General features: G+C 49.3%; 1 protein-coding gene across 1 annotated transcript in view; it reads left to right on the forward strand.

Annotated features, from left to right (window-relative positions):
- Positions 1-8,779: 8,779 nt before the first annotated feature.
- cand1 (cullin-associated and neddylation-dissociated 1) overlaps positions 8,780-16,513 on the forward strand; it is a 39,180-nt gene continuing 31,446 nt past the window's right edge. Inside the window, exons 1-2 of the mRNA XM_061228974.1 lie at positions 8,780-8,897; positions 9,047-9,145. The gene's annotated coding sequence lies outside the window, so the exon portion shown is untranslated. The remainder of the gene's footprint in view (positions 8,898-9,046; positions 9,146-16,513) is intronic.

Below are 16,513 nucleotides of genomic sequence, written 5' to 3' on the forward strand. Positions count from 1 at the left end.
TAATACACGGCGTCACACTTGAGCGCGGCTCGCAGTTTATGGAGAGAGAGAGAGAGAGAGAGAGGCTCATCTGAATGAGTGGCTACGCGCACTCAGTTACCCAGGCGGGGGAGAGAGGACGGAACAGCTGACTGTTTCATTTCACTAAACTAATAGGTTTCCATCTGTTCCTGCACTCAAAGCGAAAGCCAAGTAATCTAATGAGCGTGGGCTCCACGCTGGAGCACACCTGCCCCGGCTCCGCAGGGCCAGGCCAGGCCTGCGAGCACACAGGTGAGAGTCAGACTCACCTGTCCATCAACCCTGAAGTCTCAATTACCATCACAATCCGCCGCAGCGCCCCCTGTCTGTGAGACGTCCGGAACGCCCGCATTCCAGCAGATACTGCAGCGTTTCACAATGTAATGCACGGGCATGTTTACCCCGTGTCCTTGTGCGTTTCCTCCGGTTAAAGACAGGCAGGTTGGGTTAACAGGAGAGCGTAAAGTCGCCCCATGCTACCTGTGTTTGATGCACTACCTGTGCATCACGCTCTGGGCCCACAGGTGACTTGGAAGGAACAGGAACTCTCACGCTTTATTAAACAGAAAGAAATGCTGTTGTCATAAAAAGGTGGGCATTTTATGCCCTTAAAATAAAATGCATAAAGATGGTTTCTGTGCGCTCTGCATTTTTCATTGCTTGAGGAATTGTCACTCATCTGGTTTGTGTTTTGCAGAGTCTGCGCTAGTTTAACTGGACCGGCAGTGTGTGCTGTTCTCTGTCTGAGGGAGAAACGCTGCTGAACGAGCTCTACAGAGCTTCTGCTCCACCCTGCAGCGCCCTGAGAGCAAGACAGACTAGCACAGCTCAACACAGCACAGCCAAACAGAGCACAGCTCGACACAGCACAGCCAAACAGAGCACAGCTCGACACAGCACAGCCAATCAGAGCACAGCTCAACACAGCACAGCCAATCAGAGCACAGCTCGACACAGCACAGCCAATCAGAGCACAGCTCGACACAGCACAGCCAATCAGAGCACAGCTCAACACAGCACAGCCAATCAGAGCACAGCTCAACACAGCATAGCCAATCAGGGCACAGCTCAACACAGCACAGCCAATTAGACCACAGCTCGACACGACAGCCAATCAGAGCACAACACAACACCGCACAGCCAATCAGGGCACAGCTCAACACAGCACAGCCAATCAGAGCACAACACGACACCACACAGCCAATTAGAGCCCAGCTCGACACAGCACAGCCAATCACAGCACAGCTCGACGCAGCACAGTTTAACCAAGCACAGCCAATCACAGGGCCGCTTAACCAAGCACAGCCAACCACAGTGCCACTCAACACAGCACAGCCAATCAGAGCACAGCTCGACACAGTGCAGCCAATCAGAGCACAGCTAGACACAGCGCAGCTTAACCAAGCACAGCCAACCACAGCGCGGCTTAACCAAATATAGCTCTCCGGTGCGCTTCATCATCAGACCACTGGCACCATGTCGGCTGCTGTGCAGTCATCACTGCTGACTGCCCCTGCTGCACACGTCACTGACAGCAGCACAGAAGACTGATCAATGCAAAGAGAAGAGGAGAAACAGGCAGGAAATGGCAGGCCTTCTTCCTGAACTGGCCTCAAAATCAGAGCGATTTCCAAAGAGGCCCATTCTTAACCACCGCGTGTCTCCGTGAAGCACGGCCAATCAATAGAGATGAATCAATACTGAACGCAGTCATCCCCAGCTTTACTTAAAGGAAACTCGTCCGGTTACGTCTCAGTCCTCCAGCACCTGCCCAGGGCTCTTATCAAAACACACATTTACACACCTGTCCTACCCAATATCCGCTGACCCAAGAAGCTGTAATAATTAATCTTATATAGAAAATACTTAATTATGGAATTAATATCTGCTCTGCGGAGACACTGAATGCAGACCTGCGAGTCATTATTCTCATATTTATCAGGCTGAACGCTGGCTTATCATGTCATTAATCTCTTACCCTCACTCATAAATCAGGCTCACAATAAACACGAGGCTCTGCGGCCAGCAATCCACACTCCCTAATAACACAGACCTGCTGGAGCAGAGACCTGCACACAGTCAATAACACAGACCTGCTGGAGCAGAGACCTCCACACAGTCAATAAAACAGACCTCCACACAGTCAATAACACAGACCTGCTGGAGCAGAGACCTGCACACAGTCAATAACACAGACCTGCACACAGTCAATAACACAGACCTGCTGGAGCAGAGACCTGCACACAGTCAATAACACAGACCTGCACACAGTCAATAACACAGACCTGCACACAGTCAATAACACAGACCTGCTGGAGCAGAGACCTGCACACAGTCAATAACACAGACATCCACACACCGTGCTTCGCACTCGTCCATCTGCTGTGGGAATATCCCGCGCAATGGAGACTCATTTTGAGATCAGGTGCTTCTGCCATCAGTCTGAAATCCACTCCAAAATGTCTGCAAATATTCCTCAACTATTCAAAAGAATCAAACTTATTTTTGCCCATGGTCAACATGATAAGCAGTGTTTGAGATGTTGGCATGTTAATTCACACACTGCAGCACATTAGCTGAAATTAAGTGAAACTCTCTTCAGATAACAGATATGCAGATGCAGTAAAACAGTAGATTTGTTGCTGAATACGTACTGATGGTTTATAAACTGAACCCAAGGGAGAGACCAGAGGCCCAGATTACACGCAGCACCAAGATATTCAATGAAAAATAATACAAATAATTGGATGTATTTGTATCTTGATTTTTACAGAAACAGCCTCAAAAATACTTCACGGAAACGCATGATGAAGGAAAAATTGGGCAAGTCTGAACCCACCCCAAAAAAATCATCACATCCAGTCACTCGATACTGGCGTTCCTGGAGAGCTACTGGGTCTGCTGGTTTCTGTTTTCACCTTAACATCAGCACCCTGTTGAGAGCCAGGTAACCAGGTGAGGTGAGTTAACTGTATATTAAACTGCTCTAATGGTTAATTAAGTGCAGGGAAACAACATAAACCAGCAGACCCCATAACTCTCCAGGACCGGGGTTAGACACCACTGCTCCACAGAAGCTCACCCCTACACATGAGAGCTAGAACTCCAAATGTGGTCTATGCTGTGTTCAGCGCTGACATGGACACCCACAGTGTGTTGATGAGCAGCAGTGCTGTGAATGTAAACAGTGAGCCTATGGGCCCCACTGAGGCCTTTTACAGTACAGCGGAGAGCAGGGCCGGTTAGACTGCCGTTAAAAACCCCACGGCCCAACGACGGCTCCAGTTGTCTTTTAATGCACTCAATAACAAACCTATTTCGACCGAACAACAAACAGCCCCTCACCAGGAACAGGACGGGATGAAAACCAGTGGAATGGTACCCTGTTGAGGGAAAGATTCATTTACATTTCTCAGCGCGTGTAAAACATGCGAAGCGTTTTTTCCCCTGGGGAGCGGAGAGAAATGCCGGCTGCATGCATGGTTTGCTGGACGGGGCAGGTCTGCACTCGCTGCTCAACCTCTGAGCCTCAGGACAGTTCATGAGGGAAGTCAAAGACAAATTATCTTCCACATGGAAACAAAACCATTTAAAAAGGTATTTCACCCCGGACTACCTGTAACCCCACTCACACACTCACACACTCACACACTCACACACTCACACATATACATACACACACATACATATACACACACGCATACACACACATACATACACACACACACACACATACATATACACACACACACATACACACACACACACACACATACACACACACACACACACACACATACACACACATACACACACACATACACACACATACATATACACACACACACATACACACTCACACACACATACACACACACACACACACATACATATACACACATACACACACATACACACACACACACACACTCACACACATACACACACATATACACACATATACACACATACACACACACACACAGTTTTACCCCATCGATAATGTAATGTAATGTGATGTGATGTGATGTGTTGATGAGATGAGAGTGGCACATCACTGGATATGAATGGATATGGATATGAACAGAGTGATTAATTTGCTGTGTTGTTAAGAGGCCTCCACGCTGAGGCGCATTCAGAGCGCCCCGGCTCCTTTATTCTCCCATCATGCACCAGAGGAGATCAAAGGGAATACGCCATTATCGCTTTCTTCCAGATTCGCCCTCAGAAAAGATTTCAGGAGCGGGAGCCGTGTCGCGTCTCCGTGGGGCCAAACCAGGGCCTCCTTCCCCGGCGTCAAACGCCCGACTCAAATAATTACGGCTGATTGGAGACGCCGGCGTGTTGATGAGGTGCATCAGGAAGCGTGGTTCTGCGTGAGCCGGGCCGTCTCCGACATGGGCCCGGCGGAGGGTCCTGCAGCCGCAGGGAGTAGCTTTCTGCACAGGGAGCAGCTTTCTGCCACAGGGAGCAGCTTTCTGCACAGGGAGCAGCTTTCTGCACAGGGAGCAGCTTTCTGCACAGGGAGCAGCTTTCTGCCACAGGGAGCAGCTTTCTGCCGCAGGGAGCAGCTTTCTGCCCCACGCATGTCGGGAGCAGCGACCTTTCTGCGGAGCGCTTCGACACACCGCCGCGGGCCAGCTTTCCCAGCATGCACCGCTCGTAGCCCGTCCCACGAGCCTCGGCGTTCCCCCCAGCGCGTCCGCGCCTGGCCGGGGCTCCATTCCGCCGTTAATGGGACCTTTGGAGGCTGCGGCAGGAGAGACGCACGCCCCCGGGGGAACACGGAGGAGCAGGAGATCCACGTCCCGATCACAAAACGCAATTTCACTTTTTTTATACCGACAAACAGAAGAGAAACCCTGCCAGGCAAACAGCGTGCTTCTCCCCCGCGTTTAATTCACCCCGATTCGCCGTGCCCTGCACTCTTCAATTTCAATCATCTTTCTAATTATACTTTATTTCAGGGATCCTTCGTGAGGAAGCACAGTGTTATTGCAGATATGGAAATAAACAAAATGTGTCAAGCACAACGCATTTTGACAGAATGTGGACAGTGTGTAAAGCTTCCTATAGGCCTGAAAGTATCCAGAATCTTCCATGAAATGGCTGCATTATCATGGAGAATGACTGAGCTTCATTTCCTGCTCTCTCAGTCGGACTTACTGGCCATAGGAAAAGGAGCACATTCAGGACGATCGCGTGGCCTGATTGGTGCTTTATCAAGAGCAGGGGAGGTTCCCCATAGGTCAATCCCAACCGTATCTAACGGCGACGGCTGCCATTTCAGCCATTAGAGCAGGGTTTGGTTTCAGGGGTCAGGATTTACCACCATACAGGCGCGTGGCAGATATTTACAGCGCAGAAAGCGTGTGAGAGTCTGGGCCAGTGATATTTATATATAATACTGTGCACTACCCTCAGCCAGCCATTTTACATCCTCAGAGATATAAGGGGAAGAGAACAGTCGTGTTTAGTGCAGGCAGTTCGGCTGTGGGGTGCCTTAATTTAAGCTGATTAGAAGGCATAAAAATGAAACGACTGTAGGTTCCTTAACAACACACTCTAAACTCTTAACAACACACTCTTTTTGTTCTATTAACCGCCCACCACCAACACACACACACACAACAAACAACAGTAAATATGCATCAATTGAACATCCTTTAACAAGCTACACGTTTCCTCTGAATGTTTCCTGGCATTCGGCTGTGGTTTTACATACGGGGTCTCAGTTTATTGTGAATTGCCCTCGTTTGAAGGTCATCTCATCAGGGTAAGACCAAGCCTCCGACACCGCGACCACACAGCCGTGACGGCCGCAGGGTCATTCTCCCAGGGACACGGAGACACGGGGAGTCATTCAGGTCAAATGGGCAAAAACCTGTGGAATGTAAGGCTTGTGGCCATAAATCTCCACGCAGGGTTAATCGTTAAAACCATTCCGAAATAAATAAATAACAAAATAAATGTGGAGAGGCATGGTTCAGAAAACTCAATGGGGGAACGTGTGAGCTTCTGATAGCTGCAGCCACTGCTACCAACTCAACCGACAGGCCAGCGGGGATCAGCATCCACCTGAGGAAAGCCAAAACAGGCCGGGTTCCTCCCAAGATTTATTCCCATCAGGGAGTTTTTTCTCACCCCTGTTTGAGGCGGTTTTTTACCTCCTGTGCTGTCTGGGGACTCAGGGCTGGTATTTCCCCTTTTTCTTCCCTTCTGTTACCCTGTAAAGCGTCTTCAGGGAAAGGCGCTATAGAAACAAAACAGAACGGAGTCGGGACAGTGCTGGAGACCTCACCCAGGGGTCGTACGGCCCACACTCAGAGGGGCTTCAGCACAACACGCTCAGCAGCGTGAGAGAAACCCAGCACGGCCTTCACACTCCACGTGAGAGCAGGAGTGCTCATCCAGTGCCAGTCTCACCCCTGACCCCTGACCTCTGACCCCAACCTTCTCCATAAGGAGCCAACCCTGTGGTGCCCGGACGTCCCAGCCGTGTTTCAGCCCCTGTTCACGTGACTCGTTCTGAGAAAATCGTCATAATCTATCATTTGTTATTCAGCTTATGCATTTCTATCCAGCAGCTGTGCGGATCTTATCCTGGCTACACCGGGACTTGAACCATCAGCCTTCCGGATCCCACTCACGTACCTTAACCGCTAGATCAGTGGCACGTTATCTCAATGGTTTTTATGACCATAATTTCCATTGCTGTAGGTTCCGATTGTGAATCTGATCGTCCTGAAGCCACAACAGAAGCAGCGCTCCTTGTGTGGAATGCTTTTGATTTCATTTTCTGGCTGCATATTCTGGCGCAGAGTTCACAGACCGCAGTGATGTACAATAAAGGGGCGGTTGGTTTGGGTGACCATGGAGATCACACGGTCATCCTTCAGGAGGAGAAATACAAATAAAGGATCTCCTCACACATCAACAGTCACGAGGGTATGAAATATTCAGCGCCACAGACCACCGATCAATATCAGATTCAGGCAAACAGCCATTTCAACCGCAGTTTAACATTCTGCATGGCACTAATACATCATCGTTATCTCTAGAGAGCAGGGGCGAACACCCCCACTGGATCCAGGGAAGTGAAGTGTTCCATCTCCAGCACACCTGGTCAAGTGCCTGATTGGTTGCAGCAGGTGTGTCTGAGATAGAACACTTCAAATAGAGCTGGGGTACCTGCGTGAAGGTGTGGGAACCATGGCTCGAGATTCTTACTAATACACAATAAACAGATTTATTTTTTCCTTAATTTAAAGCATCTGAGTGTTTATGCCATTTCACAACTTTGAAGAGAAATTCAACTTCAGTTTAGCTTTATATTATGAGTAAGCCTTAAGGTAAGACTTTTAACAGTCACAACTTCGGGAATGTACTAAACACGAATGCAGTGGGCCTTTTAAGATCAGCTTTTCACGGCCATCCGTAGAAACATTTCGGCTCGTCCACACTGGTCTTACTTTTCTCTGAATGGGCGATAGCGGACACAGATCGTTACACAGAGGCATCTGTTTGGGGTTTGTGGATATGCGCAGCGCCCGCTCCAGCGGCCGTGAACGAACAGACCGTCTGCTCGCCTTTGAAGGCGGCTATGACGTGTTGAGATTCTGGAAACTGATCTATCCAAACCACGCTCTTGCAGCATCACCCCTTCAGAAGACTAAAGCGTGGTTGGGTGAGGATATTGCCGTACAGTAGCAAATCAGTTTGCATGTCTGCAAGTATAGGCTCGCTGTGTCTATGCTCTCACAGAGGCTAAATGCGCAGTTTCCACGTTTTTTTTACAACTGCTTGGCTCAACTCAAGCCATATGATGCATTGTTGTACCCGTTGTAGTTGTTTTCCCCGTTAAGTACAAAGTCAATTAAGTGTGACAGGTCTCAAAAACAAAACTAGACAGTTGGTTCCGTGTTCTTTATCTGTAGACACGCTGCTGGCATCCCGGAATATAAAATGGTTGTAACAGCCAAAAATCCATGCCCGTCAGCTATGAAAATGTGCACTTCCTGTGGAAAAGCGAACAATTATCGATCAAACGAAAGGATTTTAACGATTCAACACTGCGGCGCGCAGGCGTCTCACACTTGCTGCGCGCGGCAGGGTACACACTCGCAGGTGTCGCGTTGTGTTGTTAAATCAAAAGCTGTCGCTGACCGAAAACATTTTTCTAAATTCAAATGAAGACACACCGTGTCGTCGAAGCCCTGCCTTTGAAAAACACACTTCTGGAGGGCAAGCCAATTTACTGTCTCGAAGTACACGAGACATTTCAAGATTGAACGTCACGGTCTTAAAATTGTGTTGTCCAAACAACTTTCTCCGTGTCAACAGCACACGGAAGCAACATTGTATTCACTGTTTGTAAATAACATGAAACAGGCGTCCTCAGCCTTTGGTGGTGAATACATTTTATAAAGCGAGGCAACCGAACAAGTGCATGTCGCCACTTCTCCGAATAGACACTTCGAGACAGGCCCTGTAACACAACACTGCCGCTCTGAGAGAGCTTAGCCCGCTCGACTCACACCAAAAGTTGCTGTTAAATTAAAGTGAATTAAAATATTTTTGTAAATACGGAACCGCGTACCGGCTTGTTCGGAAGCCAATGAGGGAAGATAGCGTTCAAACAAACAACTTTCTCTCGCCTGCTAGCCGCGGACAGCGCCGTGAGAGAGAAAGGTAACCTCGCGTAGCTTTGTACACTGTTGAAACGGAGCAGTGGGTGAACACTTTTACGTGTTTGAATTAAAAGGAAAACAGCGCGGCTTCCTACCTCCTTCCTGGTCAGCCTGGAGGCAGGCAGGAATGTTCTTCTTCCATCCCGGCATTTCCCTCGCAGCGTGAGCATTCAGAACGCTTCAAAGGTAAATCTCTGGCGCATTTCAATCTGGGCACAGGTTTCTTTAGTACAGACCCCCGTCTTCTCCCTCGCTCGCTCGCTCTCTTTCTCTCTCTCTCTCTCTCTCTCGCTCGCTCTCTGCCCGGTGTAATTCAATGCCGTGTCTCCCCACAGCCTCGTTTTGGAGTGAGGGAGGGAGAGGCGAGAGACGAGCGAGCGCCCACCACACCGAGCTCCCACTGCCCGGGGTCGAAACGGGATTATCCATCCACGGTAATTAACGAAATGACGTGTGAACACTTACTATCGGAACAATGTTCAAAGTTAACACGAAAAATGAGTTCCGTTTTGGGTAAACATTAATTTCCACAAGGTTGGTTAGAATCGCGGTGCTAGCCTTTGGTTTGGTGGGAATGGTCTTGCACGCGACAAGGCTACTTCATTCATTCATGTGTGGTTAGCAACGCAGTCGCCTGTGCTCGACGATCTCTTAAATTTTAAATACACTGAACAAAATGAAACTGAATTAAGCAGGCCTACAGTCAATTTAGCCTATTTATGTACAACCCAGATTATTTATTAAACTAATACGTAAAACACGTGGCTTGAGTAGCCAATTCCATAAATTCCTTTAGCAGGTGTAGGAATCGCACACAGTTGATTGCTGCAGGAATAGTTTCTTATACTTTAACTGAAAATATTCTCAGAGTATCCTATCATACAGAACGCGGGAGGGGAAAATGCAGTCGACTCACTAATTGTGCACTAGAGTCGCATGTTAAATAGGAAATGTAAGGCTAATAGCTAGCTAATAATGTGACATGGGTTACAATCAGGAGAACAAGAGTGTCCCACAACTTTGAAGCCTGTGACCGTTCTGATTAATTTCACATGGAGAAATCAGTCCCTCCCAGAGATGGCCCTTGGATAGCGAATTCTGAAACCAACTTTATTACCCTATTACCAGGAAAGGGGAGGACTAAAGAGTGTTAGGGGTGTCCCTGTTGGTCCCTGTGTCCCTGTTGGCCTTAGCTTCCCTGGTCTTTGGCTCTTTAGGGGAGGCTGTATGAGACAGCCGGGGGTGTTGGGTTCTTGGCTCTATGAGAGAGACAGGGGGTGTTGGGCTCTAGGCTGTGTCAGAGATGCAGGGCGTGTTGGGCTCTGGGGTGTATCAGAGAGGTAGTGGGTGTTGGGCTCTAGTTGGGTCTCACTGGTGGAGGAGAAAGTAATCATGAATTGCACAGATCACGTGAAACGATTTAATGTTTGTCTGCTTCTTTGCTTTCGTGACCATAGCTGTACATATTTCTGTCTCTTTAGCAGAATGGCGCTGAAGAGGTCGACCCCTACATCCTCTCAGTAGCTGTGCAGTGATTGGCCTGCATACTCAGTAGCTGTGCAGTGATTGGCCTGCATACTCAGTAGCTGTGCAGTGATTGGCCTGCATACTCAGTAGCTGTGCAGTGATTGGCCTGTGTGGGAATGAGGCCCTTTCTGCGCTGTAATCCCTGGGCTGGTGCCGGCCGGGCTCTAGGGGCATGGGCAGAAGCGCATGCGATGATCTTATTAGTGCCGGCGCTAACGGCATGGGCTTTTCCAGGCCCACGTGTTAGCGCATTCATTAGCATGCTACAGTAATACCGCGTGGACAGAAATGTTTATTTGATGGTTTGCTGAGCACTCCGGTGGGTGTTGGACCTGCAGACCTGCCTGAGAGACGCACTGCCTGCTTTCAGTGTGTGTGTGTGTGTCAGTGTGTGTGTGTGTGTGTGTGTGTGTGTGTGTCTGTGGCGGGCTCAGCTCCGTGGAGATTAGTCTCCATTTCCACAGCAGTCTGAATCATTCTTCTGTCCAGCCCCTCAATTAATGGCTCCTGCTGTCTCCCATCAATCTGCACTGTATTACTTCAGTTTTGCAATGAATGCAAATTCATCATGCACATTTTTCTTGATTAAAAAATCACATTTACCCAGGCGCTGGGCGAGAACGAATAGTTACTTATTAATAATAATTATAATAATACAACAATTTATATACTACCTTTTATGCAAATTGCTGACTGTGGCTCAGTGCACCCAAAAACACAGGGGCGGGGGGGGGGTGTACCCAAAAGCCTTAACCTCGTGTCTCGTGACCGAACAGGCTTTGCCATTTTCCCCATTTTATTTGATGAATTTCAGCATCCATATTGTGACCTCCTGGGAGAGCGCTGATAAACGCTTCCCTTTATGCATCGCGCATTAAAATTCCTCAACACCGTCGTTTAATTGAGCCGAAAGCCACTGCACTAACAATTAGCCGTTCATTAGTACAATGTAAACAAGCCAGGCTTTGATAGACTTAAAAAAATAAAAAAAATTAAGCACTAATGGCAAAAAAAAAAGAAAAAAAGAACAGTGATAATGTTCTGCTTCGGCTGATTATTCTCCTGAAAGTGTAAATATGGCGATCGTGAACCACTCTCTTCAAAGCGAGACCATTCTCCTGTGGAGCCAGATGCTCTGTTGCTCCTTTCAGTTGCTCTGTCGTTCAGTTGCTCTGTCGTTCAGTCGCTCTGTCGTTCGTTTCAGACGCTCTGTTGCTCTGCCGTTCAGACGCTCTGCCGCTGGGATAATTGAACCTGTCATCCACCTGGAAGTCCGGACGCTCGCAGTTAAGCCGTGAAAGCCGGTAGCCGGGCGCTTATTGTCAGCTGTGATGGATATTAATGTAAAAATCTGTTTCTGCGGGGCCCGGGGCCAGTAAATCAGCAGGCTGTCCTCCTCTGCGGCTGTCATTGTGAGAGGCGGAGCGACCCGCATGGAGCTCTGTGTTTGGGGCTGGGGGGGGGCGCAGTATCTATTAGTGTTTTCTGCTTTACTTTCACATCGCTGATCTCCCCCTGAATCCCGGAGAGCACATTGCGTCTCCTTCACGGCTCTCTGGAGCCCTTCTGTGTTCTCTGCGTTTGTGTTTTGCCCAAGGCGTGGTCAGGGACAGCTGAGGGGTTGTTTTTTTTGTGTCTGACATGGTGTGGTTCACCCGGGTTAGGTTGGCATGAAAAAAAAAAAGAAGAAAAAAAAGAATAGTAACAGAATCAAATGAAAGGGCACTGATGGAACAGCACTCCCAGCATGCACTGCTTGCCTCCACCCCCTGGATTATTTTTGACTGGCAGCTCTGTGTAGATGATGTCACAGGAGGTGCGATCGTAATGACGGTTAGGGAGGCGACCTGGTGCTGAGGTACGGCTGTAATTCTCACCTGCGCTCCTCCCGGTGGGGGTGAGATCACCGCGGCTCCGCTGAGAGGAGCCTCCCTCTCTCTTTCCATGTCCTGGTTCCCCGGCTGTCCCTGGGGGAGGGAGGTGTGGGGCGGGCTGGGGGCCTGCTCCTGTGGGCCTCCCCCTGAGCGTGGGCAGAGCTTGTTGAGATCGCACCCCCCCCCCGGGGTCCCGGAGGAGAGCGCAATGCCTGCCTCCATCACTACTGTCCTGCCTCTGAGTTTCTGTCTTTCAGCGTGAGCGTGAAACAGCAGGGTTCAGAGATGTGTGTGAGTGTGTGAGTGTGTGAGTGTGTGAGTGTGTGAGTGTGTGAGTGTGTGAGTGTGTGAGTGTGTGAGTGTGTGAGTGTGTGAGTGAGAGATGGAGCAGGGTTCAGAGATGTGTGTGTGTGTGTGTGTGTGTGTGTGTGTGTGAGAGATGGAGCAGGGTTCAGAGATGTGTGTGTGTGTGTGTGTGTGTGTGTGTGTGTGTGAGACGGAGCAGGGTTCAGAGATGTGTGTGTGTGTGAGAGAGACAGAGCAGGGTTCAGAGAGGTGTGTGTGTGTGTGTGTGTGTGTGTGTGTGTGTGTGTGTGTGTGTGTGTGTGTGTGTGTAAGAGACGGAGCAGGGTTCAGAGGTGTGTGTGTGTGTGAGAGAGACGGAGCAGGGTTCAGAGAGGTGTGTGTGTGTGTGTGTGTGTGTGTGTGTGAGAGACGGAGCAGGGTTCAGAGGTGTGAGTGTGAGTGTGTGTGTGTGAGTGTGACGGAGCAGGGTTCAGAGAGGTGTGTGTGTGTGTGTGAGACAGAGCAGGGTTCAGGTGTGTGTGTGAGTGTGTGAGTGTGTGAGTGTGTGAGTGTGTGAGTGTGTGAGTGTGTGAGTGTGTGAGTGTGTGAGTGTGTGAGTGTGTGAGTGTGTGAGTGTGTGTGAGACGGAGCAGGGTTCAGAGAGAGGTGTGTGTGTGTGTGTGTGTGTGAGACAGAGCAGGGTTCAGAGAGGTGTGTGTGTGTGTGAGACAGAGCAGGGTTCAGAGAGGTGTGTGTGTGTGTGTGAGACAGAGCAGGGTTCAGATAGGTGTGTGAGAGACGGAGCAGGGTTCAGAGAGGTGTGTGTGTGTGTGAGACGGAGCAGGGTTCAGAGAGGTGTGTGTGTGTGTGTGACGGAGCAGGGTTCAGAGAGGTGTGTGTGTGTGTGAGACGGAGCAGGGTTCAGAGAGGTGTGTGTGAGTGTGTGTGTGTGTGTGTGTGTGTGTGTGTGAGACAGAGCAGGGTTCAGAGAGGTGTGTGTGTGTGTGTGAGACGGAGCAGGGTTCAGATAGGTGTGTGTGTGTGTGAGACGGAGCAGGGTTCAGAGAGGTGTGTGTGTGTGTGAGACGGAGCAGGGTTCAGATAGGTGTGTGTGTGTGTGTGAGACAGAGCAGGGTTCAGAGAGGTGTGTGTGTGTGTGAGTGACGGAGCAGGGTTCAGAGAGGTGTGTGAGTGTGTGAGTGACGGAGCAGGGTTCAGAGAGGTGTGTGAGTGTGTGAGAGACAGAGCAGGGTTCAGAGAGGTGTGTGTGAGACAGAGCAGGGTTCAGAGAGGTGTGTGTGTGTGTGAGTGACGGAGCAGGGTTCAGATAGGGGCGCTAGCGGTAGCGTTAGCGCACTCTGGCTCTGGGCCCCAGTGGAGGCAGGCAGGGTCGCGTTGCCATGGCGTCTCGCGGTATTCCCGGCAGATCCACAGAACCAGCTGCTCCGTGAATGAACAGGAACGTTTCTGAAGAACATCTTTCTGTGAGCGGTCCCCATGCATGATGACTACTCTCACGCTCGCGTTACGTTCACACTGGAGACTGTTTCTCCTGGGTTATTCTCCGGAGCGGAGCCCGGCACCGTCTGACACGATTGGCACCTTCTTAAAGTGTTATTTTTATTTTTTAGGCTCTGTACTAATCTTCCCCGAGAATCATCACAGATCGATTTGAATGACACCTCGTCAGGCCAGTGGCGCTGCTGCCAGGAAGCAGGGTGCACAAACCGCCTTCAGACGCCAGCCTCTACCAGCTGCTGTTTCAGAGAAAGTGTTTATTCAGCAGTCGGTTCAGTGGCGTTCCGGTGACGTTACAGCGCACTCACGGACTGTAGTTCATGTCACTGCATGTAGCTCCCTTTCATGTTAAAAGCGTCTACGTTTTCCCTGAGAGTCAGTAAATTGCAGACGGGCCCTGGCCCTGACAGCGGTGTGTAGCAGCATCCTGACACCTTCCTGCAGATGGAGAAGAGCCGTGTCTTCTTCTGAAAAGCATGAGAATCAATAAACAAACCCCCTCCCTGTAATGAGTCATATCTGAGAGGGGGGGGGGGGGGGGTGTTGTATGAAGCTGTATCCCCTGCTCAGAGCTTTGCATTGTGGGTGAGGAAGGCGGGGGGGGTAATCTGGGCTCGCAGCACTGCCGATAACATAATTAAATCGATTTTCCTCCAAAAAGCCTTTTGGGTGAACATTGGAAATCTACCCTGTGGCAATTTTTGTTATTTAATTTTTTCCATTGTCAGGATAATGGCAGCTGGTTTTGAGGTGTTTGATTGGTGCTCTGAGGGCAGGATGGGGAGGCGGGGAGTGAAAGTGACAGGGCGAAGCCGGCGTTTTGACTGATCCTCGCTGAGGCCTGGTGGGAGGACTCCTCAAAGAGCCGGCCTCGGGGGATCTCTCCCAAAGCGTCTGTCACATTTGGGCTCTTATCTCCGCCCCGCGGGACTCGTAACCCTCCCTGTGACAGCCACGCTCCCTCTGTCTCTGTAACTGAGATATCACACTAAACCACTCCGCAAACAGACCATAACCGTCAGCCCATACACTCAACAACATATTATTCCTGCCTTACTGTTTATTTTACGTCCCCTCTTATCCGTGCTGCAGCTTTAGTTCTGGGGGTAAGTGAATCTCTCTGTTTCTGAGGCTCTGAGCCCTGACTCGTAACATCATGCGTGCTGCTAGGACGGGAGCGTGGAAGTGGAGTGTGTCTTCGGCTTCTGAGACGCTCTGCTCTCAGGACGGGGCCCTTCGTTCCCCCTGCTGAACACAGAGACCGGGGGCTGGCTCTCCCAGGGAGGGGGAACGCCCCGACTGGCTGATTTTACAGTTCCGGCATCTCTCCTTCACATCACACACTGAACAACAGGAGAGGAGCGAAGATAGTTTTATTTGTGGACAAAATGAAAGCGATTGTTTCCATTTTATTTCCCATTATGACAAATGTACCGGTGTTCCAGGAGATGCCTCATACATTATTTGGGCGTCCCCTGTTGTTCAGCACACATAATAAACACGCAATGTTGATTCCATTTGAATGCAGCTAAAGCTTTCTTCTAAATCCTTAAAGATATAAAATGCAAGGAATGGTAGTCTGTCATGTCTTTGTCTGGGTGATAAATTTGAAACATGCAGGTAAATATCTTTTTATTATATTTTTTATTATGCACATTGTTCCTGTTTCAGTTTGCCAGTTGAGTTTGAATCCTGGCTGTGCCCCAGTTGCCGGTTTCAGGATTACTGTGGTGTGCTGCCTGTTATACAATGGCGCCCCTGCTGGCTGGTCGGGTACTGGGACATCCATACGGAGATCTCTGGACTGCTGGAGCCTGCTGGAATCCGCTTCGTGTGCTGTGTGAAACTTGGATTTTGATTGACGGCTCACATGTCATCGAGCTGCAGCCTCAGCATAAATACCATGCGACATTGTGTTTATGGAAAGCACATTTTAGCCTGTGTTTTAAGCACGTTTATTCAGTGACAAAATAAGCAGAAAAATTCTAATGCTTAATTGGAAGACGTGCTTACATTTGTATCCGTTTTACACATCTGACTCTGAACATAGAGGTTTGCTTTCCATTAAAACTAAAATGGCCCCCGTCTCTGCCCGCTGCCTGGATGGGCCTGACATTATCGCAGAAGCAGAAAATAACATTAAAGATGTAAATTGAATGGAGTGCTGAGAAGTGCTTGTGCATCACATTTTACCGTCTCCAAACGAGGAACAAAACGCTGCTTCCACTCAGCTATCTGGAGAGATCGAGGCCGGAGTTGAATCCGAGTTAATTAAACGGGAATTAATTCTTTAATGTTGGTGTGGAAAACATGCTGTAAATAAAATGAACTGGTGAAGTTGGATTTCAATTAAGGTTCGGGCAAACGCATCTTCTGCAAATTAATTTGTCTGAACCGCGGTTCCAGCCGGGGCTCAGCTGTGAAATCGACAGTGGACTCAGGGTGGATTGATCTAAAATGGGGGCACTTTGGATAACAGAAAACTGGTACAGAACCTGTAGTTGAATCGCTTAAATCAGGAATCCCATGCAAGAGGGTTTCTGTATCATGAACAGACCTCTGCTTACTTAATATAAATGGGCACATTTGTCCAACAAT

The sequence above is a fragment of the Conger conger genome, chromosome 19 (assembly GCF_963514075.1).
Source record: "Conger conger chromosome 19, fConCon1.1, whole genome shotgun sequence".
Taxonomy (NCBI): Eukaryota; Metazoa; Chordata; class Actinopteri; order Anguilliformes; family Congridae; genus Conger; species Conger conger.